At 49.6% G+C, this 26,724-nt stretch overlaps 2 long non-coding RNA genes and 1 other non-coding gene across 4 annotated transcripts in view; 2 read left to right on the top strand and 1 right to left on the bottom strand.

Moving 5' to 3' along the window:
* LOC118521318 (uncharacterized) overlaps nt 1-26,724 on the top strand; it is a 78,568-nt gene that overhangs the window by 33,138 nt on the left and 18,706 nt on the right. Inside the window, exons 2-3 of one of the 2 annotated variants that reach the window (XR_013450001.1) lie at nt 6,853-6,983; nt 20,645-20,792. This is a non-coding gene — a long non-coding RNA (uncharacterized LOC118521318). Of the gene's footprint in view, nt 1-6,852; nt 6,984-7,197; nt 7,513-20,644; nt 20,793-26,724 lie in introns of those variants that run through there. The other variant, XR_004910104.2, reaches the window with a different exon arrangement.
* Nucleotides 484-6,898, bottom strand: LOC118521317 (uncharacterized). The gene is made up of 3 exons (XR_004910102.2): nt 6,364-6,898; nt 2,963-3,044; nt 484-930 (listed from the first exon to the last, which is right to left on the bottom strand). It is a non-coding gene; the product is annotated as an uncharacterized LOC118521317 (long non-coding RNA).
* TRNAR-UCU (transfer RNA arginine (anticodon UCU)) lies at nt 7,030-7,103 on the top strand. Its single transcript has one exon. It is a non-coding gene; the product is annotated as a tRNA-Arg (tRNA).

Consider the following 26,724-nt stretch of genomic DNA (forward strand, 5'->3'; position numbering starts at 1 on the left):
AGTCTATTTTTGTAATATTGGATAAGTAATTTAATTTCTATGGGCATGAGTTTACTAATCTATGTAATTACAGATGAGAGGGTTGACAAAAATTATAGACTACAGAAATATACAAAATAAAGAGCAAACATTCACCCACTTAGCATTATCAATTTAATCTTCAGACTAGTTTTTTTTTAATTTATAAAAGTAATAAGATTATATGGTAAAAATTCTACTAATGCAATAAGATTAAAAATGAAACTTAATTATTTTAAAATCTCTTTCCGTTTTGAGCATTCAGTGATTCCAGGACGAAGCTACTTGATCCTTTTGATTTTCTTATTTTCAGTGATGACTGAAGACTAAGCATACCGTCCCCTTCCCCACACTCTGCATGGAGACCCCACTGGGGTGACCCCATAGTCGCATAAAAAGAGCCCTCAAGTGGCCGTCAGAGAGCCCGGGACTGGGCGCAGCTCTGTGAATGACTGGCTGACTGACCTGGAGTGAAGCATCTTATTTATCTGGACATTGGTTTCCTCTGCTTTGACCTTTGGTGACTAAAGGGAGAATGAGCCACTGAGGGGAGACCACGGGGTGGGGGGCTCTCCCACCCTCACCAGGCGCCACTCTCCATCTTCTTAGCCTACAGCGCTGCCCTCCACCCGTGGCCATTCCACACCCTCCTGTCCTGCCCTTGGGGCACCACCCCTCGATCACAAGGGCAGGGAAGAGACTTGTGGGGAAGGTCTCAGACCAGTGTCATGGGATGCCCTGCTCTCAGCGCACGCCGTCTGTGGACGCCTGCCCACGGCGGCGGCAGAAGTCAAGCAGCCCGCTGCTTCCCGGCTGATGACTTTGGGCAAGCCATTGACTGTCCTTGATCAAGGTTTTCCTTTTGTAAAAGGCGGAGGATGATCATCACTCTTTCCACAATCTAGGAGAGTTCTGATGATAAAATGAGATAAAGAATTAAAAATATTTTTATCATCATGATGCCTCCTGTTAATGCTGTTTCTTAGACTCTTTGATGGATAGCATGAGGGAGGACTGTGGAAATCCAGCTACTTCCTGTTACTCAAAGTAAAATGCTTCCCCTGGAGCCTGTGTTCAGTGTGGGGACTGAATGCTAGCTAGGATGGCCTTGAGAAGGGCCAGTCCTATGTTGATAAGGACAACGACGCACACTTTGTCAGACAGAGGCCCCCTGTCCCTGGGATGGAGATGCTCCTGGTCACAATTTCTGTGTAAACTGATGCCTTGTAAAAGATGAAGACTGTTCTTCTCTTGCTGTTACAGAGTCTACCTACGATGTTTACCTCTAGGCTTCTTTCAGGCTGAGTGGGAAGTGGAGCTGAGGTAGTTAGAGGACAAAGAAATCCCCTTTACTCCTAATATTAGGCACAATCGACGTTCTCGAGCCCTTGGACCTGTGACCAGAATCATTGATGCTTGAAGGGTCTGTCTTCTAACTCTTTGGCCTCTGGCCTAGAGTATCTGCCCTTTTATGGACCAGGTTCTCTGTGGTGTCTGTGAAGATTAGGGAGCCTGGTTGCCAGGCCATCCCCATGTCCCTCAGTGCCAGGGGATCAGCAGGGCCCAATCGGGGCCCCTCAGCTTTAAAGCCAGTGGTGCATGCATGGACCCCCAGGCCTGGAAGTGAAGCAGATATAGGTGTGTGGTAGAGCAGGAAGCTCCTCGGATGTCTGGAGGTGAACATGGCAAAGGGAAGGACCAGCAGGTCATTCCGGACAGGAATCTGGCTCTGCATGGATGGGGTGGGAGGAGATTCAGAAGAACAGGTCCTATGGACTGAAGATTTGGGAAGCAGGAGAGATCTGGACTAAAGGGCTGGGGCGGGGGGAAGTAAAGAGATCTGGAGAATGAAATCTAGAGGAAGGGAAGAGAGGGCCTGATGGTGAAGGAGCGAACATACCAAGACTTTGGAGTGAGTGGCAGAGCACAGAAATCACAGGCGAGGGAGGAGAAGCTGGGAGGCCTGGGAGATCAAAGAGCCTTACACCCCACAGTGCTGGGGGCCGAGACAGGTGCAGCGGGCTCAGTGTGCCCAAGACCAGGAACGGCGCGTGTGGATCGTAGTGTTTGGAATAGACAGACCCTAGATGAGAATAGATGGGAGTGTCGCCAAGAAATTGGGCATGTCAGAGGATAGACCTTGTGAGGAAGGATTAGGGAATGCCAACGACATGTGGAAAGTGAGGAGATGGACAGGAGTATGGAGAGGTGAGGATGGCGGGGTTGGGGGGGGCGTCCAAGTCAGGACGTGACCACAGGTGATGTGCCTGCTCTGTAGGAGAAGGAGAGATTGAGGGGGTGGTGAGAAGACACAGGAAGAAGATGGGACTGGGGAGTTAGTGCTGAACACACACGAGGATGGTGGCTTGGGGTCAGGACTACAGGCATAGAAACAGAGCCTGGATTCTAAAGAAGAAAAGTGGGGGTTGAGCTGGAGGGGTAGCACCAGGAATTAACTCACTTGTTGGGAAATTGGAGTGAAGCAGAGAGAACATCTCCCTCCAATTTCCCAGAAAGATCTGGTGGGACGTGCTAACCCACTGCTTGTCCTTTCATTAAACATTAAAGCAGTCTTCCTCACACTTCTTGACCAAAGAGAATTTACATCCTTGGAGCATACTCTCTAGAATTCTCTAGACAGTCTCCTAGAGGAGGCCAAGAGAGGAGGAACAGAGAGGCAAACAGGAAGATTCCATCCCCAGATTCTTCACCATTCCTCAGACTCCCTTGGGGGTGGACCTCTGCATGGACTCTGCCCGTTGTGACCTTGGCGAGTGCCTGGAGGTGCAGCCCATTATCAGGACAGATTGGGTCCAGGTCTACCTTTGGGGAGACTTGTGAGTAACCCATAGCACTGGGCTAGACCTGGGATGGAGGATGTGATGACTCAGGTAGACTTTGCCCTCCTTTGTCCTCCTTTGTCTTGACTCTGAGGCCCAATTACCTGGATCATCTCACTTCTTCCCTCTTAGAGGATAGGAAAAGGGATCAGGAAGGAATAAACAATCTTCAGCCAGGTTCTTCAGCTGAGGAAGGAAGGAAACAAAAGGCTTTAGGAATATTAATGCTTCGTTATGATGGGTTAGAAAAATGCATGAGAAGAAGAGACAAATGAGCACAGGGCAAGACCCCATGAGGACGAAAAGTCTGGAAAAGAACGGAGGGACCTTTGTTTTAGAGGGATGTCCATCCTGCCCTTCTTTAAGGGATGGGGAGTTATGAGCTGAACATCTGTTAGGTGTGCAGAGTGGGCCTTTCTCCATAGGCCTGACTTCACAGAGCTCCTTTTCAGCCTCCCTGAGAGGTGCTTAGTAGAGGGGTAAAGGGGTGCCGAAAAAGTGATAAGAAGCTGCTGGTGGTTGGGGACACAGAAAATGATGTATGGAAATCACTTCTAGAGGATGTGCCCACAGTGGATGTGAATGAATAAGGTTGGGACATGGCAGGCCCTGGAAGATGAGACTAGCATGTATTGTCCAAGGCTGTGTTGTCCAAATGTCTAGTTCATGGTCTTACTCCATCTAAATCCCTTAGCATTTACAATATATGTTAAGGAAAAAAAAAGAAGATAGTAGGAGGGGAAGAATGAAGGGGGGGAAATCGGAGGAGGAGACGAACCATGAGAGACGATGGACTCTGAAAAACAAACTGAGGGTTTTAGAGGGGAGGGGGGTGGGGGGATGGGTTAGCCTGGTGATGGGTATTAAAGAGGGCACGTTCTGCATGGAGCACTGGGTGTTATGCACAAACAATGAATCACAGAACACTACATCAAAAACTAATGATGTAATGTATGGTGATTAACATAACAATTAAAAAAGTAAAAAAAAAAATCCCTTAGCATTTAAAACACAGGCTGGTAGGGATAGGCCCCCTAGGGAAGCTGTGAATAGGATTTAACTGTATTTGTTCCTGGGCCAACGGGAGATATTTTTTTGGCATTTATCATATGTATTCCAGCAACACTTTATGAATGAAATAATGTATGAGCATCACCAGTTTGTCTGTGGGGTCAAAGAATGGTATTCAGTTAGAGGCATGAGTAACGCTTGAGTCACAGATCTTTGGAGAATTAAATCAGTACAAAAAATTTTTGGAAGGGGAATATACTCATCTCCTTAGGGTTTGCATAAACAGAAATAGCATACCTAGTTTCAAATAAGAAAAAGAGGTGCTGTTTTCAGTCATTTTGAATGGCTTACCCTCACTTTTCCTGCCTCGTTAAAGCTACCACTTTCTTTGATGATTTCCCTCCTTATTTTTAAATTAAAAACCAAGTTTAGAGACATTATTCACACCTATCAAGAAGCTTTAGCTGGTTCATGGATGATAAAGTGAAACAAGATACGTCAGAGACATCTCTTATTTGAAAAAATCCCTTGGGCAGTCCAGAGGATTTTTGTTGATATAGATTATGAGTATAAGGGGTCCCAGAAAGGGTTTTTTTTTTTTTTTTTTTTTTTGCTAGAATGGGGAGATTGCTGTGGGGATGAGGGAAAGATAAAGGGAGGTTATTCAAGAGGAAGGAGGTGACTCAGGCCACAGAGTCAAGACTTGTAGCTCAAGGGGCAGAGGCAGGAAGGGGATGACTACACCTACACTGCCAAGGCTCGGCTCATCTTTATCCATAGCATTTATTATTGCCCCTAATTTGTAATGGGGAAGTGAAAGGCTGAGAAGTTAATTTTCACAGGGTTTTGAGGCAAGTGAGCTGCAGTTGGCTATTGCAGCTGGATCTTTCTGCTTTGAGAGTTAAGGTCTTTGTGTGTACTTGGAAACTTGACACTTTATTTGGTGTGCAATAAGATCGATTTTGTCTTTTCTCCCATACATCTTTCAGAGTAGTTCCTATGTTGGGATTTGCCTACAGGATCCTGGAGGGTGGGACCGTGTCCTTATTTTCCCTCATCGTTGTATCCCCAGCGCTAAGAGAGAACGTTGTGAGCAGTGAATGAGTCTCTTGGAAGGCGCTGGGGAACTGGGACTCTTCCTTCCGGGTGTGGAGAACACGTGATCTCTTCAGATGCAATGAAGCTTTGGGCAAAGCTCAGGACAGATAGATTTCTTGGATATAGGACAACATCTTTAGAGCAGGGGTGTGTGTCTGCATCTAAGATAACTTTGAGCCTGGTGGGATGTGTCCTGAGAACCTGTTTTGCATCCACATGGATCCTGGCTGGCATGTGGGGTTGAACTTCCCTTTACAGGCACATGGACCTCCTGACTCGTCCCTTGACCAGCATCTTGTTACTAGTCACCCCATGTAATGCAATATCTGGCCAGCACTGGGTTTCGAGTGTCAGGTTCTTGGAGTGGTCCAGGGTAGACGTATTAAGAAAGGCCTGTTCTATGCCCTTTTGCTTTATGTTTAGTATAGACGCACCATCAGCTTCCCTATTCTGAGCTCCTGGCTCTGGGTCCCAGGGGGAAGACACGCTTGGTTGGTGTGGGTGCTTTTCCCCGGGTGTTAGTCTTCTCCTTGCCCCCTGACCTGATCGAAGCACCTTGGTCCTGTTCTTGCCCGGATCTCATTCTTGGGGCTGTATGAACTGAATGGGCAGGGAAATGTGAGTCTTAGAGTTCTAAGGGCCCTTCAAGACCTTCCGGTTGTCATGTTGTTCTTCACTTGGCCATCAGCTGGTCTCATGGGTTAGAAGGAACTGTCTTGAATTGTGATCGGAGTCGGTTGGCAGGGGCCAGGGTGGTGGGCCACAGAAGCACATGCTGAGAGGGGAGAGGAGGAAGCATGCGTCAGCTCTCTGCTTTTACTGTAACCTTGTAAGTGGGAGTGGGCTGGCGAACACTGAATCAGTCTTTAAATCAGTGCATTATCCTTGGGAGCATAGAGGCCAATTTCCCCCTGATGCGTGTGGCAATCAAACAGGAGAGAAAGAGCTGAAGGTGAGGCAGGAAGGACTTGGATTAGACATTCAGGAGAACCAGCACAGGGGAAATTATAACCAACAGAGATTAGGGATTGCATCTTCTCAAGGAGGCTTTTAAAAATAGGAACTGTTTTCTTGGATTTGGGCGGGGGTGGGGGGTCTGGAGGTCTTTATATATGGTTATGGAGGGCTGGCCGATTTGATTGCCCAGGGATTCCTCTGGCAAGCCCAGCAGCTGAGAAACCCTCATTCTTTAAATTAGGCAGTCCTGGGAAGAAAGAATGGCAGCCTTGGAGCTAGGGAGGGTGGGGGAAGGGGAGCAGGTAGGTTTCCCGGAGGGCTTTGTGAGGACCACCTGTATTTCATTAGGGAGCTTACCCTCCTCCCTGTATGTTCTCCCTCCCTCTCTCCCTCTCTCTCCCGCTCTCTCTCTCTCTCTCACACACACACACATACTCACCACTCTTCCGTCTCCTCCCCATCCGTGATTCCAGTGAAGATGCTGAAGGCACATCACATTAGACTCTGGGTATCGCTTCCCCGGGCTTGACAGATGCAGCTCTTACAGCTGAGAGCTGGACCAGTCTCCCGGAGCCCGGCTTCCCCGCCTGGCTGTGCCGCCACGAGGTTCACACAGCTTCTTTATGGGAACAGCTCCTTTGTCTCAGGGAAGGAGGGCTTTCCTAAATCCCCCAGCTCTGCCCAGCCCCTATCTGAGAGTAGCGGGACTGGGATGAAACCACAGTGAGGGAGAGGGGTGGAGGTAGAGCCGGCTCGGTTTGCTCACTGGGCAGGGTGCGCTCTGCTTAATTAGCATGAGAATAGACAGACTTTCCTGCATCCTCCCTCAGGGATGGAGAGGAAGGAGCAAAGGCTCTAGCTCCATCCTACCCCATCAGAGCTCCTGGGACTGAAAATGACTATGGCCCCATTCCTCTGATCCCCCAAGGACCCAGGACCCACAGTGTTGAGAAAAGCTTTGACGGAGCCGGCGGGTGGATCTCCACTCCAGATTTTCCAGCTGTCCCTGCCCCCCCACCGCTCGGGAGCAGGATGCCGAGATGGCTGGTGATGCAGAAGGTATGTGCTTTTTCAGTTCTGGTGCTGATGCTGTGTGTGTGGTGAGGTCTCTGTGGCGCAATGGACGAGCGCGCTGGACTTCTAATCCAGAGGTTCCGGGTTCGAGTCCCGGCAGAGATGGTCACCTGGCAGGTGCCTCTTTTATTTTGTGTGCTGTCATGCTAGGTTGATAATTGTATTTATCTGTCCCCGGAGGTTCTGGGGAAGAGAAAGGAAACCCCTTTCCTTGGGAATCCTGGACCTCCTCTCCTTTTCCCTTCCCTCCCCCTTCATTCTTTCTCTGTTCCCCCTTTATGGATTTTCATTGTCTCGGGAAGGCTCAGATGTCAGCTGCCTGTCTCTGCTCAGCGGACTGACACAGCCTTTGAAGCCTTTGCTTCCTGGGGAATCACTGGCACACAGGGACCGAGGTGCCAGGCCACGGGTTCTGGGACCACGGTGGTTGGTTCCCTCTTTCTCCTCTGAGAACACAAAAAGGCAGACTGACCCACATGCATGCCCATGAGGAAATGTCCAGCTGTCCTCTAAGGTAAGGGCCCCCTTGACCGGGGTGGGTCAGGAGACGGATGGGGTTGTGCAGAGGACAGTTTATTCACCGTCTTTGTCATTGCTGGGGCTTTTTGTGCTAGAGCTCATCACTCGCTTCCTCATCTACACGGTGAGAGGCGCTCATTGCTCTCGGCGGAATAAACTGCACAGAAGTACACGAATTATGGGGCAGATGAACTTGTCCCGGGAAACTCAAAGGTCTCACGCTCCTGTGGAAAGTTGGTAGCCTTTCCTGTTTGCAGGGCAAGCTCAGAGGGCGGTGTGTGTGGGGAGGTTATTTCTATCATTCCCTTTTTCCATCAAGACATCTCCTCACCCCTCTCTCGTGCTGCATTCCCTTCTGCTCTTCTTCCCTGCCTCATCTAATGGCCACATTCAGCAAGATTGGGAGCTTGGGTTTCTATTCTGGGCTGGTCTGGCTCTCTCTCTCCCTCGAATATTGAGGCCTCCAGTCTATTAGCTAGAGGGAGCCGTCCATGCCAGGAAGTGACCTCCACCCCAGGTGAACCCAGGAAACCTGAGACACACACCTCTCCTCCAGCTGCGGGGGAGTCAGCATCTCTCCCACGTGGGGCTCTGCTCGGACATCCAGCGGACACAGTCCTGCACTCAGGCTCTGGGAAGCTGGTGTGGGGTGAGGGGGCCAATCCATACTGGGTTCCGCCAAACCCTGCCAAGAGGTGGGAACTGACAGGGCAGTTAGGGTGGGAAAATGATGGTGGGAGACGGATGTTTTCTGCCTTTAGGGCATCTGCACATTTGTAGCAAATTGAAACTCCTCAACTTCTTTTGAAGTACTTTGGTGCTTTAAGGGACTTAAAATTCTTGCAGTTAAGAGCCCACAGATATTAACTCTCCCCCACCAGCCCCGTGGATGTGCCCTTTGGAAGATACCAGGGGGGGACCAGAAATTCCTGGGCAGACCCTTCTGGAGTCTTTCTTTTATTGTTAGCTCTGCCTGTGCTGGGTATTTTTGCTTTAAGCTCTGGCCTGAGAGGAAAAATTGGTGTCTGTGGGGTGGGGTGGGGAGGGAGTTTGGCCAAGTGGCATGTCATCTTTTTCAACCATGCCCAGAATGCTACTTCGTCCTGGTTCCCCTTCATCATTCTATTGGAACAGGGCCACTCACAGTGAGAAGTAGGGAGGTTGTTCAAGGTCGGGGCAAGGGTACAAATTCATTATGGCCTGTTCCAAGGTTTGCTCAACTCTAGAAGCTTTCTAGGAATAAAGCCTCCCTGACATTGTGGGGGTGGGAGGTTGGGGGTGAAGCTGGGAGGGATGTGTGCCCACGTGGGCACTGAATTGAGATTTGTTGAAATGTTTGTTGAGGGTGCAATGTAGCCAGCTCCTCGGCTCACTACCAGCGAGGGCTGAAGCCGTGGACAACCCCCAAACCTGATTTCAGCCAATCATGTCCATTGTAGACCTGGGAATTTGAAGACCATGGTTTAAGAAAACCTCTCTGAACTTGAACTGCTTACTTATAGTGACAAGGTTGTTTTGTGTATCCTTCAGACGGGAAAATGATGAGAGAGTCCGTGATGCAGCTCCATAGGCTGGTCAGCTCTGCGTTCTGTGTCCTCCGTGGGCAGGAGGGGTGCCTGGCTGCCAAGTGGGGAAAGGGAAGGGTGCGGACGGTCAGCCCCTGTCCAGCACACCCAGGGCAGCTGTGGGCCATCAGCTGGGGCTGATACTGACTCGTGCTGCCCCAGGGAAGAGGAGGGGCTGAACTTGCCAGTTGGTGGAATCCTTCAGAGAGCAGATGCTTCCTCTGTGTCTTAGCTGGGAGCCTCGCCTCAGCCAGGTGGGTAGAGGTCCCTGCAAGCTCTACCACTCAAGGGAACTAGAAGCTTCCACATGCTCACACGTCAGCCAGCCTCCGGCTACCCCATTCTCGGGGGGTGGTGTCCTGGGGACTTGAAGAAGGGTATCACAAGCACTGGGGGCAAGATTTCTCACACTGGTAAAAATTTCTTTATATGAGATAATAGCTTTCTTCTTAATACATGAGAGCTAACTTCTGATTTATGAATATCATAATTTCTGTATTGTAACAATGCTCAGAATGTACAATAGAAATTGGCGCTTTTTTTATAAAGTCACTTCACTGGAGGACTCAAATGCTTCAGCGGCGCTAGAGCTCGTCATTAATTACAAGGTATGCAGGCAAGATGTGCCTTATTTATTACTGTATTCTCAGTGCCTGAAATATGGTAGGCACTTGATGGATATATTTAAAGAATTAATGCTGACTTAGACTGGCTATAATTTATGTAGATGGAAGAGGAAGAAATGTGGCATCTAGGGATCAGGAACACAGGTGGTATCTTCAGGCATTAGTTCGTTTACTTTACAAATATTCATCGGGCTCCCGCTTCCTGCCACCTGCCACGTCCTAGGTCCCAGGATCCACAATAGCGTCGCCTGCGTGTTCCCGCCGCAGAGATAAAAGACAGATGGGCAAATGCCATTATGATAGCATTGTAGGTAGAGGTACCTGCGGGAGGAACTTAACTGAGGAGAAGAGGTAGACTGATGTGAGGCATGGTGATCACGGAAGACTTTCACAGGAGGAGACATTTGGGTGAAGAATGAGTGAAACCAGAGAGATCAATTAGACCCAGAGGGTGGGCATTTCAAACAGAGAAAGAGCCAGAGCAGAGACCCTCAGCTGGGCACGAGGTAGATGGCTTTGGAGGACAGCACCAAGGTCAGTGTGGTTGGTGTGGAGGGAGACGTGGGGAGATGGGTTCAGACATTCATATGGGGCACGTCCCAGAGGGTGACGCTCCCGTCACGCCCAACTCGGCCTTGTAAAGTCAAGCCAGTGTTTGCTCGCTTCTCCTTTACTCTCCAGCAATGAAATTCATAGGTCATGTAGGCTTCCTGTGCACAAAATTTAAAAAGTTATAATATCCTCATTGTAATATAAGACAAAGGAAGTAAGTGTGTAATAATTGATTTGTATGCTACACTAGCAGTCTTATACTTGAAGAATCACCTTCAGTTCAGTGCCTGTGGATATGTAAGTGCAGTAAAACGCAGGCTTGCCTCCCGGCCGACTTAAAACTCATGAGGGATGTACTGTGTACACCGCACCAGCAGGCTGTGACTCCCCAGACTGGTGAACGCTGTCGATAAATTTGTAATCCAAACAAATTCGATCTTCTTGCAAAGACTGCAGCATTTTGCATTCACGGATATTTTAGGTTGTTTTCAATCATGCAGAAAGCTCTGTATTTATATGTAAAAACAAGTTAGATTCGAGGCCCAGACACCAACAGCTAGCTTTTCAGTAGGTCATTCAAAAGAAGTACACAACAGGAGGCGAGTCTGCATTGTGTGAGATGCACCTGCCCCTTGGGGGACAGGACACGCAAGCCCCAGGTACCCTTCCTCTCTACAACTAGTTGTGGTGCCCAGTCTTTACCAAAACAGAAATTACACCAGATTTTCAAAACACTTCGTCCCGGCAATTCCAGACCCACCGGCCAGCGCTGACTTAAGGCTTGCAGGTCAGGCTTTCCTTCATGCTAATGAAAATCATCAGTGGGTTTGAGCAGAGGAGGGATGGAATCTCATTTACATGTTAGAAGGCTAATTTTGGCTGTGGGTGAAGAATAGTGTGGTTGGGAACAGGGGCGTGTTTGCAGGTCTGCTGGACGCAAAGCCTTCTAGAAGCAGCGAGGTGTGGCCCTGTGGTTCCCAAGTGGTGGTGCTGGTACCACCGGCCGTGGAGGGTTTTATAACAATATCCACCCAGAAAAGTGATTAACCATCTGTGGAGAGCTGAGCTGGCATGGATCACTTACATTCTGTCTGAGAACTAATTACGTGTATTTATTGCCATTACAATGGTTGTCACCTACTAGCAAAAATGTGCATTTTGTTTGTGTTTAAAAGCCATAGCAAATGGAACTTACTCCCCCAAACGTTATTTCGGTGTTTATGTCCTCAGTAATTTCTATAAATTATAATGGAACAGGATGTCTGTAAACTTCTCTGTGTCCTCCCTCGGAGTTGGATCTTTCTGCTTCGGTGGGGGTGATGTTGTTCCACCGGGACCTCTGAGGAGGGGTCCCTTGATGGAGCGGTGGTGGGACCTTGATATGATATGAGGTGCTGGGAGCAGGAGGTCAGCAGAGGAGGTGACAGCCCGGGGACAGCGGACCTGGGACTTAGTCTGAGGTCTTGCTGTTTGCTGGCTCTATGACCCGGGCATGCAATAGGCCTCTCGAGCCCTGATTTCCTCATCTAGAGACGAGCCAAATAATACCTAGAATTAAATAAGGTAAAATGTCCAAGTGTCTGGATAGTCAGATACACAGTGGGGGCCCAAACACATACCAGCTTCCTTTGTTTGTGGACAGTGTTCCAGCCATCAGGCTGGTTTCCTGGAGACCATGGTGAGGACGTGGGGGACTTAGCCACGGGCCACATGTCACTGTCGCTTGGAAATGCCTGGGCATCGTGGAGTGCCAGGGGGAGTAGAAAGGCACAGAGTTACCCTCTGAGGGCATGTCCTCTCCCTGCAGTCACTGTGGGGGCCCTGTCTTTCTCTCTGGGGCTGAGCACTGAGGTCGTGCAGGGATCCTTTGCAGCCTGGGGAACAAGCCTCCACAGGCCTGTGGAGAGGCCCCTGTAAGCCTCTTAGGCGAGCAGTGCAGGGCTTTAAAGCCAGGGATGAGGCAAGTCCATCCCCACGGTGTGGGGGAGAGGAGCCCAGAGCGAGGCTCCTGACTCCTGGCCAGGGCCCTTCCTGGGAGCGTTCCCTGCCTCAGACCCGCCTCCGTCCCGAGTCTGGGAGGAGCGTCACCTGGAAGTCACTAACAGCCCCTTATCATCTTTTCTTTTGCTACATCTATAGGCCACTTTTGAGGAGAGAAATGGCAGCATCCAGAATAGCAGACAATTTAGAACCAATTATATTTATTTTGGAGGAATACAAAACCTTTTTTCTTTTCTAATTATGCACAAACTTTCTAACAGTGTTTTCAAATTTTTTATACTTGAGCGTGCTCCTAACAGCAGAGGAGAGTGATTGCCGACCCCCAGGTGTCAGGAGCGAAGGCTAAGTGGCTTTCGCCAAGCACAGCATTTCCTTGAAGTCTTACACTTTTTGCTACACTCTAGTACAAATTTTGGGTTTTAATTCCTTATAGCTACACTTTTTAGATACAAAAGTAACTAGCTGGCCTTAAATCTGATAATAAAAGTGGTGCCTGGCATACCCTAGTTACAAAAGAAAAGAAATAAATTAATATTAAACATGAGCTTGTGACCCCGGAGCATCCACTCAGAGATGAAGGGGGAGATACTCCGGAGACAGGTTAAGGAACTGGAAACCTGGCAGGGAATGCACATGAATTCATTACTCATTCAACAAACATTTGTTTAGTTCCTACTCTGTGCCAAGCATTGAGCTAGGTCCTGGGACACACTGACCAGCAGAAGACACAGATGATCACACATAAAATTGGGGCTGTGAGTGAAGGGGCGATCCACGGGATGGGGAAGTCTGAGGTGGGGGAGCTGAGCTCTTCAGAGAGGCCGGGGAAGCTTCTTCTCGGCAGTGGCCCTGGAGTTGAGTCGGAAAGATCAGTGGGAAACGGCGAGGCAGAGAAAGAAGGAAGGAAGGAGCTTCCCGGACTGAAGTGTAGAGGTGGCAGAGAGAACAGAGGAGGAGAGGCGAGGGGGGTGGCCCCACCAGGGAGAGGGAGGTGGAAGGTGGCGGCAAAGCGGAGTCAGAGAGAGACGTGGGGGGATGACCCCACACGGCTGCATTGGCACTGCAGCGGGTCGTGTCCTTTTCCGAAAAACGAAGGGAAACCCCTGGAGGTTTTAAGCCAGAGGCTGCATGATCAGATTTGCATTTTAGGAAGATTGCTCCCACTGCAGCTCAGGGAACAGCGTGGAAGGTGCCTGGGTAGATGCCGAGCTGAAGGAGAGTTCCACCTGTGGGGCGTGGCGCGGCTGGGGGGAGGGGGTGGTGGCCGTGGCTGTGGTGGTGGAGACAGAGTGGAGAAGCTGGGTTGTAGGGATATGCAGGAGCCGAAATGTGCAGGATTTGGTTACAGAATGGAAATGGTAGAAAGAGGAAGGAGTTGCCCAGGACGACTCCACGATTTCTGGCTCGCATCCCACTGACCGAGGCAAGAAACACTGTAAGAAGAAGAGCAGGTGCAGGGCAGAAAATGGTGAGCCCAGCTTTGGACTTCTCATTTTGAGGTGCTCTGAGATCTCCAAGAGATGTCGGGTCAGGTGTGTGTGAGGTCGGGAGCTGGGCCCGGGTCTGAACTGATGATCTGATTTGGGGAGTCCTCTGCATGTTGGGAGCCAGACGTTTGCGTGAGGTCACCTGGCGGAAGGTGCAGAGTGAGAGGGGCCAGGGACAAGCTCAGACGACTCCAACATCGAGGAGAGAAAGAGAAGTTGTACCCGGAGTGTCCGCACAGGGCTGTGGTGTTACCGACACGTCCAGAACGGTCATAACCCAAGTTACCGTTAGATTAAGTGCATGGAAGTCGGTGGTGGGAGCTGTCTCGGCGTCTGTGGAGGGTCAGGGCAAGAAACCGGACGGGAGCGGACAGCGTGCGGGAGGGAGGTGAGCAGGTTGAGGCAACTGTCAGGAGTTTGGCTGAGAAGCTGTGAGCGGGAAGGCAGGGGGCGCCAAGCAAGAAGAAAGACATTTGTTGTCTTCTTACTTTAAAATGTCCGATTATGGTCACTTTCACACATAAATAAACTAGATGGGATGGTACCGTGATCCCTCGTGGAGCCATCACTCAGTCTGGACGGTGATCAGCTCATGGCCATCCCGTATCTGCACCTCTACCCACTGAGTTTGTGTTTTAGCGGCAGAGACTTGAGCCCCTTGAAATCCACGGGGAAGGAAATCATCGCGAAGGGGAGTGTGAATAGTCAAGAGAGAGAGAAGCCAAGCACAGATGATAGCTGGGGTCGGTGCGAAGGTGGGGGGACTAAGATGCCGTGAACCTGAGAAGGATTTTTGGGAAGCCGGTGGGTGCTCCTTCCTCACTGCAGCGCGGACAGCATGGAGTGCAGGTATGTGCAGGTGTGTGCAGGTGCGTGCAGGTATGTGCAGGTGTGTGCAGGTGCGTGCAGGTATGTGCAGGTGTGTGCAGGTGTGTGCAGGTGCGTGCAGGTGCGTGCAGGTGTGTGCAGGTGTGTGCAGGTGCGTGCAGGTATGTGCAGGTGTGTGCAGGTGCGTGCAGGTGCGTGCAGGTACGTGCAGGTGCGTGCAGGTGCGTGCAGGTATGTGCAGGTGCGTGCAGGTGCGTGCAGGTGCGTGCAGGTGCGTGCAGGTATGTGCAGGTGCGTGCAGGTGCGTGCAGGTGCGTGCAGGTATGTGCAGGTGCGTGCAGGTGCGTGCAGGTGCGTGCAGGTGTGTGCAGGTGCGTGCAGGTGCGTGCAGGTGTGTGCAGATGCGTGCAGGTGTGTGCACGTGCGTGCAGGTGCGTGCAGGTGCAGGCTTGAACGGCTGACGTCGGGAAGATAAGAGATTTCATTTGATGACGGAGGGAGGTAGCTCCTCCTCATCCTCCAAGGCCTCCGCCTTCTTTTAAATTAAGTAGTCATGTCATGACATCCTCAGAGAAGGGGGAGGGTGGGCGTTTGAAGAGAGCGCGGATCGTTGGGTTAGTCATTGTGGAGACAGGCGGAATATTTACTGGACGGGGTTCCAGGCCCATTTGGAGGAGATGGATTGGCCCCGAGAACCAGACTCAGCTCGCACACATCTATGTGCGTATTTGTACACCCGGCTTGTGAATGTTTGCTTTCATAATGTAGTGCTGTTGGCACTCTGTTCCCTAGCAGAGGAATGTGCGTCCGAGCATGTGTGTGTGTGTTTTACGGGGGACATGGATTCCACAGGCTCCTGAGTGTGTGAGCAGAATGTATAGATCTCAAGAGGGAGAGGATTTCAGTTCTTCAAATGTAGGTGTGACTTAGGGACCTCAGCGCCTGTTTTGCATTGGCTGTTGCAGGGCGCCACCTGCTGGAAAGCCCGCGCAACGTCGCCAGCCGGGTTTTCCAGCGCGCACTCTAAATAAAACCTTCCTTCTCGGCAAGGTCCGCGTTCTTGCACATGGCACTTCCCCCTGGCATGTGAGTTCCACTTCTTAGAGGCTCCTTTACTTTCCTTGTGTATTAAAGCAGCAACACGAAAATGCGTTCTTTTCTGACTCGGTTTTGGCCCGAGACCCCATCCGCCCTGTCGCAGTACATTTCTCGTCTGTAAGCCTCATCCGTGTCCGTATATCAAAGAAGAAGAAGGAAATGTTAGACTCACCTGGAACAGCATTAGTAAGAAATAGATTGTCGGTTAAAGGCATGGGAGTACAGTTGCTATGGAAACCAACTTTGTCCAGATTAGGAGGTGTCTTGTTCAGCAAATCTGCATTTAGTCCCCCAGCACTTCCTGTTCCAAGTCCTCCTCCTCCTGGTTCCCTAACTAAAATATGCGTTTCGGGGCGCCTGGGTGGCTCAGTCGTTAGGCGTCTGCCTTTGGCTCAGGTCATGGTCCCAGGGTCCTGGGATCGAGCCCCGCATCGGACTCCCTGCTCACTGGGGAGTCTGCTTCTCCCTCTCCCACTCCCCCTGCTTGTGTTCCTGCTCTCGTGCTCTCTCTCTCTGTCAAATACATAAATAAAAAATCTTTAAAAAAATAATTAAAATAAATAAATAAATAAAATATGCGTTTCTTCATAGTTTCCAAGTTGACCATTCGGGACCCTTTTGGTCTGCCGTAAGTGATCTTTTTTATAGTCAAACTGGCCCGGGGCACCATGTCCATTAAAGCTTGTTCTCCATGAGATGCTCAGGTCACACCACGAAACTGCTCTTGGTTTCTAGGTTTTCATTCAGTAATTCCTTTCCTTCAAATTAACTTATGCTATGGGAGAATTCAGGGATAAATCACTCTAATTGCTTCCTCTCCTTTAATTCAGTCAATAACTCTTAATTATGGTCATTTTACATATACAAATTGTCATGATTCACAGAGAATTCAGAGAAACGCCAGGCTGAAGTACTGAGTCATTCACAAGAAAAGCAGTGTTCGCTCATTTACTTAGGCAGTCTTCAGGAAGCACCTACTCTGTGTCAGAAGTTTTGGGAGCCCGTGGGGATATCGGGGAGCAAGACAGTCATGACTGGTCTCTGCAGAGCTTTCTCTACAGTGTGGGAAACACTGATGAGGTCATCACAGAAGACTTCTGGTGAGGTCTCTGGTAGGGGAAGTCCAGAGAATGTTGTGGAATACCTGGAAGCTAGAGAGTTATGGAGGGCTTCCTGGAAGAAGGGGTATTAACCCATGACGGCAGGGAAGAACAAAATGATGCCAGGAGGGCTATGGGGCCGAAACCTAATGGTGAGAGCCAGATGATGGAAAGGCTGATAAACCTTTTTAAGGTGTTTAGATTTTTTTAACAATAAGTGTAGTTGATATCCATCCCCACGCATAGTTATAATTTTTTATTTTCTTGTGATGAGAACTTTTAAGATCCACTCTTTTAGCAACTTCTAAATATATGGTACAATATTATTGACTATACTCACCATACTGTACATTACATCCCCAGGATTTATTTATTTATTTTATAACTGGAAGTTTGTCACCTTTTGACTGCCTTTATTTATTTTATAACTGGAAGTTTGTCACCCACCCTGCCCCCACCTCTGGATTTTATTCCAAGATTTTATTTTAGGAGCAAATACCAGCCAGTGAAAGATTTTAAGTATGTATGTGTAAGAGGGTGGTGACCACACTCAGATTTATATGTTAGAAAGGTTATTCTAGCTGAAATTTGGAGCAGGACTGAGGGGGAGCCAGACTGGACATGAGAGCAAAGGTATGTGCGATGTGGCCCTGGCTTCTATTACGGGAGCCAGAGAGAAGTGAATGGATCCAAGAGAGATTATTGCATGGATAGGACTTGTTGGAAATTGGTTGTAGGAGGTAAGGGAAGGAGAAGAGCCTAGCTTTCTGTCTTGAGCAGAGGGGCACTTGGAGGTTTTATTTAGTGAAACAGGGAGTACCGGATGAGAAGTAGATTCTCAGGATGGCCAGGGGAGAGGAGTGTTTCCCCTTTGGATGTGCTGAATTTGAGACATCTAATGCGTGGGGCAAATATGTCAGTGAGCGTCTGGAGGTAGGAGCCCGGTGCTCTGAAGACAAATCTGGGCCGGAGATACAAGTTAGGAGTCACCCTCCTGTTGAGGGTAAACTGATGCTTGGGCTGTGGTCAACAGCTCCCAGAATGCAGGGTGAGCAAGCAGGAGTGGCCAGGAAGGAGCCCCGAGGCCCCCATCGTTTAAGGAATTGTTAGAGGAGGCAGAAGCCAGCAAGTGAGACCAGTCAGAGGGGGAGAGAACCAGGTGGGCTGCTGTAGAGCTGGTTAGGAGAAGCTTCTGGAAAGGCTGCATGCGGCACAGCATGCACGTTCCTGAGAAGGACTGATGTTTTCTTTGGGATTTAGTAATGGGTGGCCTTGTCAGGTGGGGTCCTGGGGGGGTGATCATGGGCTTCAGGGAGTTCACAGTGAGGAGAGGGGAGGAAGGGGAGACAGTGAGCTTATTAAGTCAATCTGCACCTTGTGAATTGGAAGCTAAGGGTGAGGCGGGAGCTGGAGGGGCAGGTGTGATGAGGGAGGGATGTTCTGTTTTTGGAAAGGGGGTGGTTGAGAGTGTTTCAGTACTCCCAGAAGTTATCATGCAAAGAACGGAAGGCCGAGGGGTCAAGAGGGAGCACTCAGTAGGGAGTGAGGTCCCTAAGAAGGCAGCCGGAGTTAATCAGTTATCGTGTCTGTCCTTATGAAGGAACAGTTCTAAGAGCATTGTCTCATTACACAGCCTCTCCGAGAGAGGTTCTGCTGTTAGGATCCCATTTTTTGAGTTGGGGAAACTGAGGCACAGTTGGGCACTGGGAGGAACCAAGGCCACATGGAAAGTGGTGGAGCTGGGATTCATACCCAGGCGTCTATCTCGAGACTCACAGCGCTAACCCCGAGGCCTCGTTGTGGGAGCCACAGCCCAGGGGGAGACGTAAGTAGGAGGTGTTCAGCCTTACCCTGGGACTGAGCAGGGTGGAGACGGACGCAGGTGTCAATGTGGGGGGTGTTACTGGTGTCCTAGAAATGCAGTAACAGGTTACCCCAATCTGGGTGGTTTACAAACCACAGGGATTTATTCTCCTGCCATTTGGGAGGCTGGAAGTCTAAAATTAATGGGCCATCAAGGTCTGACGTCTTGAGAAAGGGCTCCCTGGTGTGGGGCTGCATGCCTCCACCGTCAGCCTCTGTCCTCATGCAGATGGCTTCTCGGTGTCCCAAACCTCTCTGCCTTTCTCTGAGAGAGACATCTGCCATGGGATCTAAGGCTCACCCTACATCCAGGACGATCTCATCTTGAGATCCTTAATTACACCTGCAAAGATGCTTTTTCCAAATAAGGTCACCACCATGGGTTTGAAGATCTGGGCACGTCTTGTGGGGTCACAACGTGACCCGCTGTGGCTAGAAAATTGAGGGAGCCCTGCCTAAGGGATTCCATATCTTCTGTGAAGGAGGAACATGAATAATTTTCTGAGAGTGAACTCAGATGTAGAGGGATCAGGTTTCTGAGGAGAGTGAAGAAATCTTGCAGTAATTATTATTGGCATCTGGAGTCAGCTGAGTAGGAAACACTGCATGTTTGTGCAGAACAAGTCTGCTCGCATTCACTTATAGTTGTGTGATCTCCCCTGGCAGCCATGAGCCGCCTGGGCAAACAGGCGGAGAGCTGACCATGGACACGACTGAGTCACAGTCTGTGGGGAGGGGGCGTGAATGCCGGGGAGACAGACGAGGCTTAGGATGTTGGCAAGTGGTGGTTTTCTAGAGAAGGCCGTAGACGTCAAGCCAGATGTGCATGGAAGTGAAGTCAGAAGGGGCGAATGGATGAGTCATGGCAGACAGGACCCTGGGAGGAATTCGGTGAACCGGCTGTCTTAATACAAGGTTATTCTCAGAGCGTGGGGTATTGGGTTGTATTGTTTCACATGAAGAAAAGAATCTGGTTGCAGCAGAAGTAAAGAGAAGGTTGAGAGAGATGGAAAAGTCAAAGAAGAGAGAAGGCAGGAGTCTGGACAGGCCACCCATGCGGACACAGAGCCCACGGGACAGTGGCAGGGCCAGGGTGGAGGAGGCTGCTAAGGGCACGGTGTTGGACCCAGCTCCAGGACCACTGGTGGCTGGAGAAGGTGCTGAGCTGGGTGTGGTGATTGCCTTGGTCTGCCGTTCATCACTGTAGATTGTTCAGAGAGACAGAACCAACGGGGTGTGTGTGTGTGTGTGAGAGAGAGAGAGAGAGAGAGGGAGACAAAGACAGAGACAGACAGAGAGAAGAGGGAAGGAGGAGAGGGGAGGGGAGGGAGAGGGAAGAAGAGAGATTTATTATAAGGAATTGGCTCCCACATGATGGAGGCTGAGTTCAGACCAAGGAGAGCTGATTGTATAATTCTAGTCTGAGTCCGAAGGTCTGAGAATAGGGAATCAGTGATGTAAGTTCCAGTCCAAGTACAAATTCAAAAGGCAGGAGGCTGATGTCTCGGCTCAAAGGCAGTCGGGCAGAGAAGAATAATTCTGCCTTCCTCTGCCTTTTATTCTACTTAGACCTTTGACTGATTGGATGAGTCTCACCCACACTGGGGAGGGCGGTCTGCTTTACTCAGCCCACCCATTCACACGTTAGTCTCATCCACACACACCAGAATAATATCTGACTAAATACCTGGGCACCCATGACTCAGTCAAGTTGACCCATGAAATTAACCATCACAAGTGTCTTGATTACACGTAGTGTCTTAATGTATTGGTCTTAGTCTCCTCAATATAAAATGAAGGGTGAACAAGATTATTTCTAAAGGTCCTTCTAATTATAACTTTTGTGTTTTAAAGCAGAATCCCAAGTGCTTGGTGTGGTGTTTCTTCTTAATGGAGTATAATTCGGAAATGGCACCTGTGAATCCACAGATCTTAGAAACTGATGATTATACTCAGGGTCTGGCTATTACTCTCTCCTTACCTGCCTTTTTTTTTCTAATCATAAAGGTTTTGATAGAGCACCTTTAAGAGTACAGCTCTAGGAGCCTCTCATTAACACACAGTTCCAGAAGGTTCCCGGACGGCGGGCCCAGCTCTGGTTGTAGAAGCTCTGCTTTCACTGAACACGAGGGATGCTGGAGCACTAACCTCTCAGGTGAGTTCCTCGTACGGGTTCACGTAGCGGGCTTACTCAGGGAATGCACTCCTCTGTGTGGCTGTTCTTGACTTCCCTCCCCGCCCGCGCCGTCGGGACCAGGGGCCCTGCTGCTGTCCCCTCCCTAGCGCTCCTGCCATGGCGCTCTATGCACGGGATTGCTTGTCCTTTATTTCTGTCTCCCCCACACAATGACTGACACAGAAGACACGGTGAATTAATTGAGACTGATGTCCTGTTATTGTGGGCTTAGGACGAATTTGTCCTTCTCTTGCTTGTCGCCACATCGAGCAGCTCTTTGATACAGCTCACGGTGCTGGCAGCCGGGACAGTCATGATAAACACGACCCAGGAGGTCCTGACCCTCGGGAGGCATGTGTGCAAGTAGCAGAAACTGACGAGACCAAAGGGAAAGCCGCGGGAAACAAGAAGTAGTGGCTGCCATTTGTAATTCATTTGTCATGGCAGGAATAAGTAAGAGACTGACAGGTATCCCTACTTTGGTGAAGAGGAACACGATGTCTTTGTCAGTTGGTGACGTGGGAGGGAACTGGGGAATTCTCCAGCAGAGGCTTGGGGTGGAGAAACGGGAGGCACGTGGGGTTGTGCAGGGACCTGCGCTGGTCCCCGTCCAGAGCACGCTGGGGGTGGGGGTGGGGAGGAGATGTAGCAGGAGCATCATGGGTGGAGGGGACCCTACCGTCCGGGGATAACGTAATGGCAGGAAAGACCCCAGGATGTAGGTTTGAGGTGTTCTAAAGATAAACATTGATTTAGATTTGCTGATGTGATCAGATTTGTGGGCGTGGATGATGAAAACAGGAGGCAGGCATGTCTCTGACGTAATGGATGGCCGTGCACTGGTTTGGGGAGATCTGGAAGAAGAGAGCCTTCGGGGGGGGTATAGGTAGGATGGGGAGCTGAGCACCCAGCGGTTCTACTTTCTCACCAAATGATGAGGTGACATCCTTAACTGAGCGAGCCTCTGTTCTCCTGGTGACATGGAAGCTAACTTGCTGGTGAGAGATAATCGACTCTCTGGTCGGCTTGGATTTCTGCTTTTTGGCACCTGTTCATCTGTGCTTTTTGTTTTCTGAAAGTTGTTGGTTGTGATAATTACTGTTTGGGTTTGTGTTGTTGTTGTTGTTGTTTGATGAGATTTAAAATTCTGTGTCAGCGCCCGGTCAGCATATCATGCTTTGGGGGCAATGGCCGGCAGGGCGGCGGGCCGTGTGAAGTGGGAGAATTGATCTGATCATCACGGTTGACAGAGGGGTTTCTTGAAGGTTCAGAGGAGACAGGTGTTGGAGAAAGAGCACATTAAGCATCGTAGAGAAAAGGAGGGATGGAGGTGCATAGCTTTGCCGTGCACTGCACAAAAAGTGACACTCATTTCCACCCTACAGAATTTTAGTCCAGTTGCCGCGACTCCCCGGGCCGCTCGGGTGCCCTTGTTGGGCTCAGGACAGCGTGCACGAGAGTGGGGGCTGCCCAAGGGGCCCGTGCTCATCTGAGTTACATTAATTCTTTATTGTGAAATAAATTATTCATACCCAACGATGTATATAAAATATATACACAGTTTAAAGCATGTAATTACAATCATAAAATAAACACTCAAGTCTCAACCAGTCAGCTGAAAATGAGGACACTGCCCGTTCCTTTGACAATTCTTGGGTTTTCACCCCCAGCCCCTATGGGCGACCCTCACCCCCTTAGCTTTCTGTATGGTTAGATCTCAAATGCAGCTATCCTGAAATAATATGTTAGCTAGTTTTGCTTATTTTTAAACTTCTTATAAATGGACATATATTCTTTTTGTTCCCTCATGACTATATTTTCTGAGATTTATCCATGCTTTTAGAGGTACAACAGTTAACTTACATTCATCAATAGATACTGCTCCATGGTAGGAAGATGTGACGATTTATTAATATATCCTGCCTTCGATGGACATGTAGTTTATTTCCACGCTTTCTCATTTATAAGCAATGCTGCTGGGATATCCTTGTATCTCCTGGTGCAAGGTTTTTCAGATTATATACTTGGGAATGAAATTGCTGAATCTTAGGTGATACTCCTATCACCAGGGTATGCTTCATTGCTTTCAAAGTGATTCTCCCAATTTTGGATTGCATTTTCATGACCGGTAATCCCAGAGACTTTGCAAATGTGGAAACAGAGCTCCTGCCTGGTCACCCTCGCAGAGACAGCCATGCTGCAGGAAATGGGGGGACACTCCAGGCCAGTGAGTCTCTGGCAGCGCATTTTCCTCGTTCCGTTTCTTCCTTCACTCACTCCTGTTCTCGGACAGGAGTATCTCTTACCACATGGAGGTGTTTGGGGGGCTTCCCGGAGGCTAAGAATGTCCGAAATCAGGAGATGTGAGGTTACAGGCAGAAAAGGCAGAGGGCGTTGGGGAGTCTGGAATGCCTGTCAAGCCATGGACGGGAGGAGGTTGACCTGCACACGTTTGGCCATAATTCCTGAACCAGAGTGGAAGGTTTCTGCAGCTCCCAGAGTCACCGTGGGACTGCTGTGAGAATCTCTTATCCCAGACGGACACAGAAGTGTGGGATCACCGCCGGAAGTTGCGCTGTCCTGACGCTCGGGCCGCCGTGCTTCCTGGAACACCGGGCTGTCACCTGCACACCCTCCCTTTCCCCAGAGGCTCAGCCCCGAGCCAGTCACATTAGAAAAAGAGCCTCTAATCCTCACAAGACTCCTGAAGAGCAGGGATTGTGCTAACTTCGGGGATGAGAAAACTGAGGTTCGGGGGGTCACTGGCTTCTAGGTGGCCAAAGCAAAGTGTCCCCGCCGTCTAATTTCACCTGGGCTCTTTCTCCCGGTATCTGACCCGCTCTTCTGTCTCCGGTCCTTTCTCACCCTGTGACCCTCAACAAGGGCTTTAGATGAAAAAGTCACCGTTCACATAAGCACTCACGTAACAGGGAAAATCACTGTGCGGACCTCGTCCATTCTAGGAAGAGCAGCGTTCCAGACCACACAGGGTCTGTCTCTCTTGACGTTATTATTGTCTTTGTGTTTATATCTGTCTCCTAAGTCAAGTCTTGCCGCCTGTGGGTTTAGTCTGCCCTGTAGCTCGCATGTGCCTACAACTAGGTAGGTCTTGTCTGTAGATCTTGCTTCAGCGTCTTGTGGGTCCTGCGTGATTTTGCTTGCATCCTGTTTTGCTGGCAGAGAGCATATTCCCCTCCTAACACTCGGGGCTCTTAGCAGAGGCTTTCCTGGGATGAGCAAACTCACACACTCATCCCCTAGCTCTGACGATTGTCTTGGAGAAGCAGTCAGGCTTAGCAGCACACCCGGCCTGCCGATGTCCCGATCCCTGGGGACACTGCCGTCACGGCCTCTCAGGCCCTTCCCTTGTCCAAGGACACCTCAGCCTGCTGATAGGGGGTCGGGGCAGAGCGAGGCCATATCACTCAAATGAGGGGAAAATCGGAACATTGGTCTCCCTTCTGGTGAGGCTCGGGACATCCTGTTGCCACCACGTGGGAGGCACCAGGGGGAAAAGTTATTCAGATCACCCCCCTCCCTGCACAGCCTTCCTGCTGCCTCCCACACTGGGGCCACCTCCCCTGGTTCTCCGGTGGACCCCGCAGATGTTGGGAATGTCAAGGCCATGATCTGTGGAGTTGTTCTCTAGGGCCAACCCCCAGACAGTAAGTTGAAATGAAAAGAAATCCTAAACTCTTCTCATAATGGTCATGCCACAGGAAGACAAATATGAGGGGCTTTTGTTTCCAGCTCCTATGGGCAACTGGTTGCCCTGGAATCCTGGATCCTCTGCTTTCAAATTAGGGAGAGAATCTCCAAAAATAACAAAATTTTCTGAGGATAGCAATAGACAAGACACCAGAGGTTTTGTGGGGTCTAGAACAGGGCCTGGCAAACGTTTCTGGCAGAGGGTCAGAGAGTGAAGGTTTCAGGTTTTGTGGGCCCTTCTGTCTCTGTGGAACATAAATCTTTGAGTGGATTTACAATCCTTTAGAAAATACAAACACCGTTCTTAGCTTGGGATCCTTACAAAGCTGGACCACAGGCTGGATTTGGCCTGTAGCTTGCCAACCCCAGTCCTACAAGGACGCCTTCAACTTCAGAGCCACGAAATATCAGAGAAAACACTGCTAGAATCTTAATGTGGTAAATTCTGAGAGGAAGCCATGAGCGGAAATAGCAGGATCAAGCATGACTACTTAGGAAATAGTTTCTGGAGAAGAGAATGAATGAGGGAAGGGAAAGGAAGAACAGAGTGTCCAGAGCACAGGTGAGAATCTGGGGAGGTGGCGTGAATGAGGCAGAGTCTCTCCTGAGCAAGTACACGCATGCCCTGTTGTGTGGCCGACCGGATTTGTGTGGGGACTTGAGAAGGAATGTGCTCCCTTCTTGTGGTCCTAGCTACAGTCCTCTTTCAACTGTGTCCGGTCACAGTCCTTCACTCACCTTCCTGCCGCATTCCAACGCCATTGGTTTAGTGCTCCTTCTATTAGTTATCAGGATAAAAGACAGAGAGAGAGAGAGAGAGAGAAAGAGGGCATCATTGTGGTGGGGCATTGGTTGGCGGGGGTGGGTAGGAAGACAGCAGGAGCTGTGGGAAGCTCTCTGTGGATTGAGAAGTAAATGCAGGAGTACCAGCCTTGTAACTTTAATCAAAATACAAACCATTTTCTCCCCCAGTTCATCAGAAAATATTCAAGGCAGAGAAGGAGAAAAATCCAAACATGAGCTGAGAGGTAATACATGTCCAAGAGAAATTGAGGAAGGGAGCTCACGTGCTAGCCCAGGTGGGAACACAGGTGAACAGGCTACTCTTTGCTAGAAGATAATATGAAAGACAGATTTCTAAATACCCTAGAAATAGTGGCCATTTCAAGAAAGACCCATTTCCCCAGCATTCTGCAAGAGCCCTGAACCAAGAGTTAAAGTATCTTGGCTTTTGTCTCAGCCGACTCCTTCCCAGCTGAGACCTCCAGCGATTAGCTCATCTGAGTCTGTTTCCTCATCAATGAAATGGAGATTATATGGGTTTTTTCCCTATTTCATTCCATTGTTTGGATTTGTACGTGGATACTAAAGGGCTCTATAAAGTATTAAGAACTATGATTATGAAAGAGATATTATTAGTTTCTGTATTTAATTCCTATTTATTAGTGTTTCAGTAGTGGGTTGCCTTTACTCATACACGGCTGGCTGTGTACTGGGATTGACTGGTATCCCAGGGACGACCTGCCTCTCAAATTTCTGCTGAATCGGACTGTGACAACATGATTAAATCATTTCAGAGGGATCCAAAGTCTCTACAGTCCTCAGGTTATGAAAATAAGAAACATTAAAACCAAATATATCAAGGATGGGACCCAATTCACCTGTGGGCATCCTCGTTCCTGATTAGCTGGTCCCCTAGCCGTGTCTTCAGGGAAAACAGCAGGGTACCTCTGGAGGCGTCCGAGAGCTTGGGGTCACCATGAAAGCAGCAAATGCCTGCCAGGAGAACACCGGAGGGGAGCGAGGCATTCAGGAAGAGAGGAAAGGTCTCCTGCACCTGGCTTCACAGTTGTGATGGATGCTGATTTGTTCTGCCCAGACCTAGGGTGTTTGAGAGATGGCAGCCTGTGACCTTTCCTCCTTTGCCTTCCTTCCTGGTGCCACGTTTCCCCAAACACATATTCTTAGAACAGGACCCTGACAAACCCTCTTGAGGCTATGATGATGTAGACTGATAAGTTTCCACCAAAAATTCATGCTCCCCTTCCAAGGGCCACCTTTCCTGATGGCCTTGCATCTGGATGGGGCTGGTGAGTAGATTGATGTGTGTCTCTTATTACAGGCTGAGGTGGTTAAAAAGCATTTTGTCCGCTTTCTGTTTTCTTGTCTGCTTACTAGATATTGATGTCAGCAGCGATGCTGG

This window comes from Halichoerus grypus, chromosome 7 (assembly GCF_964656455.1).
Source record: "Halichoerus grypus chromosome 7, mHalGry1.hap1.1, whole genome shotgun sequence".
Classification (NCBI taxonomy): domain Eukaryota; kingdom Metazoa; phylum Chordata; class Mammalia; order Carnivora; family Phocidae; genus Halichoerus; species Halichoerus grypus.